Source organism: Sciurus carolinensis, chromosome 15, assembly GCF_902686445.1.
Source record: "Sciurus carolinensis chromosome 15, mSciCar1.2, whole genome shotgun sequence".
Lineage (NCBI taxonomy): Eukaryota > Metazoa > Chordata > Mammalia > Rodentia > Sciuridae > Sciurus > Sciurus carolinensis.
In genome coordinates, this window is record NC_062227.1 from 17,751,275 (window position 1) to 17,756,231 (window position 4,957).

A 4,957-nucleotide genomic window follows, 5' to 3' on the forward strand; every position below is an offset into this window, starting at 1 on the left:
TGGTTTTACCTTGGCTTGGTTTACCAGTCAAGAATTTCACAGGTCAGACCAGAAGATAATCCAGTAACCTACCAGAGTCAGGATCTATAGATAATGCCAATCCACCAATTATGCAATGTTTTTTTCTCTTTCAAATTAAGTGAATAAAACATGTTTTGAAAATTACCACTTTTAAGTGGAAGTTCTTTCCAATGAGTTTTCAGCATGGTAATGTTGTAGGAATCAGTAGTGCTCCCTCTGTGATGAGTTTTGCCTTAGAGTAGGCATTCCTCAACATGAGACAACTATCAGGAGAAGATAGGTTACATGATACTCACAAAAATGCTAGAGTGAGGATTTAATTAGCAACTCATGAAAAAATGGTGTTCACCTGTATTTAATGGCATGATTCAAAATTTTAACTGCAGTAGTGTTTGGAAAGATAAAGATTTCTGGGGAATACTCTCAGCTTCTCTCAAAATGAATTGCACTTTTATCCCTGGGCCTGTTCCATGTCAAGGCAAATGTCAGTTGGGAAACATAGAGGTGATAACAAAGAGAGTTGCTTTTGGTAATGAATTTACTCAGTCTGATGGACTGTGCATTGGGAATATAATAGACCTTTAAGAAATTGAGTGAATTGGTTCTGAATACATATCTTAGTTTCTGCTGATGTCACTCAGGATGCACAGTGGGTTTTTAAAAACTGGTCTTTATTATTCGAGATAAAGCCTCAATTCAAATGAAACATTTTTACACAATTTTGTTGATTTGATTGATATTTGGAAGGCATATCATGTAGAATTAGATGAAGCATGTTGTGTTCTCACATTTCCATTGTTCTGGGAATTTTTTGAGTGTACCTTGCAAGGTAAGAAATGATATGAGAACAAATTTTTGAAACAACTCACATTTAAAGAATGAAATCAGAGACATGTTTGTAGTAGATATAAAAATATAACAGTAAAAAAGGATTTTGTGTTTTGGAAATGCATTAGATTCTGTTGTTCATGGTAGGTAAATTCCATCACATTTTTAGTTATTTTTAAATATTGTCTGCTTTTGAAAATTAGGTTTTGCCCATTTGGGTGTTACATTTTTGTATTTTACATCTCTGATATTGTGTGGTTGTTGTGTGATATTTAAGGAGGTTTGTGTGCACGTGGTGTGTGCTGTGTTTTGTCTCTCAATTCCAGGTATCTGAGTATTGCACAATCAGGCCCTCACAATCACCCAGTGCTAGTGCCACCCTGTCCTCTGTTTGCCTCAGGCAGTTTTCATGATGACATGATCCCTATCTGCACAGGACAGCTGGGGGCAGACAAGGAAGGCCTCAGCCTGACATATGAAAAAAGGCCTGAGCCTCCTGCACAGAATTCCATGGTCCAGATGGCAGTGGGCTGGTGAGACAATTTCCCAGCAAGAGCCTGCCTACCTGTGCCCAGGGGAAGACAGGCTGAAAACTTGCTGCCTTCACTGTGGCAGCACCAGATCAGTAACATTCTCTTGAACAGGTGTTACCCCAGACACTGTGGAGGAAGTCCCCAGAATGCACAGGACACAGTGATGCCTTCCTGACACTTTTACCAGGACTGCCCTCTGTTTTAGTTTGGAGGATATAGGAGTGGATGAAGAGAGGGAGGATGTGGAGAGCATCTTCTGGTGTGTGAAGGGCCTCCATCAGAGCAACTCTCCAGCAGCAAGCAACCTGGATTCCTAGTGCAGTCTTCTCACCTGTGCCTTGGCATTAGAGGCTGTAGTCTCAGAATCCACACACTACAAATATGACCACTGAGTGCACAATATGATCCTCATCCTTGTGGCCTTCCCAGTGCCACATGAGCTGGCTTCTGGGGTCCCTGCGCATGGCATGAACATGGTCATGGGCAGCTTTCCTGGTGCATCCCCAGCCATATGGACAGCCCCACTGTTGATGTCCCTTCAGCAGACTCAGGTGTGTTGTTTCTTATGGCACTACCTGGATTCAGAGTTCTCTGGGCCTGTGCTCAGCAGTGGCAAGGGAAGAATGGCAAGGAACCAGAAGAAAAGGGAGGGTTCCTGGGGCATCTGACCTGAAATCCTGCCCTGGAATTTGAGAGGCAATGCCTCCCAAGCACATGGAATGACTCAGGGTCAGAGGTGCATGTGAAAATGCTCCATGAACCATTGGATTCTGCTGATCATGCAGGGTTGTAGGCTGTGGTGTGGCATGGTGCAGACACCCCTTCAGGAAGATGACTTTGCTGGGTCTGGAACCTCAGGTGACCTGTCCAGTGTCTGTGCTCATCACAGTGCTGTCAAACAATGTGCCACACAGGGTCACAGCAGAGAAACCAGCCTGCACTGACTGGGCAACTGGTCCAGGAATACACTTGCACCCCTGCACAGACAGTCAGTCTGCAGCAGACCTTCTCCATCAGAATTTTGGAGATGGTAATGCTGTGATTCCAGAACTGCACACTGTCCAAGGCACTCCATGGACAGTGACACCCTATGAGGATTTGTATGCATCAGATATACTTTCCAAACCCTAGGAAGTAGTTGCTGTGCTCTGATGAGACCCCACTTACACATAAGTATGTTGAGTCACAGGGAAGTTCAAACACCAACTCATATTCACAGTGAATAAGTGGCAGATCTGGGTAGAACCAGGAAACCTGGATCTGGATTTACATCTCTGTATCATGACCAAGAAACCAGGATCTTGAGCACACAGAACAATGGGTTGGTCCTATGCCCTGGGTGGTGTATGGTAGGCTCTGCAGAAGTGTGACTGAGGGCATGGGTCTGCAGTAAAGAAAGTTGCAGGGGCACAGAGACAAAAGCAAGAGGGGCCCTGCCACACCAGAGCTGCTCTGAGCAAATTCAGCAGCAAAGTGTGAAAGTGTGCTAATTGGTGGGAGAAATTTTGGGGCTAAGTTGATGTACAGAAAAAGAGGCCTGAGCATCACTCCTTGGTGTGGTCTTCCTGTCCTGAACAGCCTAAGACACAGTTGTGGGAAGGACAATCTTTGGGCAAAGTCAGCAGTTAGCTGGTCTGTCTCTGACCCCTGGTTTCTTGCTTCCATCTGCTAAGAACCTGTGATGACATCAGGGACCCTGGGTCTCTTGGATGACCTCCCCTCATCAAAACCCTAACTTTCACCCATTTGCAATGCCCCCTTGTGGTGACAGGTGATGTATTCCAGGTCCCCATGATAAAAACCAGGATGTCTCTGGGCCTATTTTATGTTTTACAACTGTGAGCTGCTGCTGTACTGTGCAGGTGACCTGGTGTGAAGCTAAGTCACAACACAAACAACAAACAGAACTTGTGGACTGCTCACCCTCATGAGTCCAACTCTTGTATAGACTCCATTACAGGAGTGTGCTGCTCCTCCTGACAGACCCCCAGTTTTTTCTACAGTCTATATACATGAAAAGGTGCTTGCAGTTTCCTTTCTGGGAATGCAGTGTGCCAGTCCTCCTCTTGGGATACTGGAAGGACTCAGGGAGACAGGGTAGTGCCAGGAGCAGGTCTGGCCATCTGATCACCACTAAGCCTGCTTGCTGGCCAAGGTCAAGTTTCCATTATATGGGACTCTCCAAGGCTGATTCCAAGAGACTTTATGAGTCCATCAGCACATGTCAGACTGAGTTGGGGGTCTAAGGCCAGCAGTGTTCCTATTGTAGCTGGTTTCCAGGATGGTGCTGATTATCTCCACACAAAGTACATGTGAGCCCACAATGCCAAGAAAGTCTGTATTTTCAGAGACTCAAGGATTAAGTGCCCTGATTTGACAGCAGGTCTCAACCTGGGAGTGACCTGGCTTGTCATGTTTCCCAGGTCCTTGGTTTGCATTCCCATAAAATGGGGTCATTACTCCAATGGGAAATCCTGGTAGTTGGGAAGAAAGACCAAATTTCCACACTCTGCACCTGGAATATTGATTTGATTGACAGGACCATTACCTGGTGAGGTCACACAGGGTTGGTAGAAACTGAGTTCCTTCCAGGGACTTTTGTACCAGCACCCAAGCCAAGGATGCTCCTCACTCCTTTTTCCCCACTAGTTGTGGAGGCCATGTATACCTGGACTAATCATCAGTCTCTCACTGGCCAGGGGAAATAGCCCTGCCAGTAATTTTGCAGGTGCTGAGTACCTGGGTTACACCAGACCACACAACTCTGTTAGTTGCATGGCCTAGGGCAGGGTCTGGATCTATGGGGTACTTGGTAAGGTGTGCACACCCAGCACTGAGGACTCCTGGCTAGTCATCGTGAGGTCCAGATGGAACCCTGAATGAAAGGAAGTAAAACACTGCAGTAGTCTAGACAGGGACTTCTTCACAGCCCTCTGGCACCAAGCAGAATGCTCCTCAGGTCCCAGTCAGCCTGGAAAGTTTGGGCAGCACCCAGGAGTGTAGAACTTCTCAAGAGTAAAAAAGTGCTGTGGAATTCATTCTCAGTGCCCCCAAATGGGTTGGGGTTCCTGGAGAGGCAAGGTAGGCTCGCTGACAGCCTCTATACTAAGGAGCAGGTTACCCACCTTTTTCCTCTGGTCTCCTGAGGTGGACAGGATATGACCAGTAGTGATCAACAGTGTGGCATCCCCTAAGATCCTGAACCCTTGATCCTGAGTCTATGGCTCAGGTCCCCTCACAGCTTGTGGAATCCAGGTAAACTTCAGAAGTGTTCATCATATCCACAACTTTTGACCATAAATATTGTAGACAGGAGTGAGCTGGGACCCTGGCCCCACATACCAGTCCTGGAGGCCCTGTGAAAATCAGATGGCCTCAGGCAGGGCAGATATCAACTATGCATACCCACCCACCTTCCTGTCTGAACCACATTTGAGAAGGCTGCTTTGGTTGCTGCATCTGTTCCAGCTTGCAGGGCCAGATGAGCCCATGTGGCCAGGGCCTCTGAGGACTATGGCTGCCATGCTCAGGTTCCGCATTGACCTAGGTGGACATATTCCCAGAATGAAAAGCAT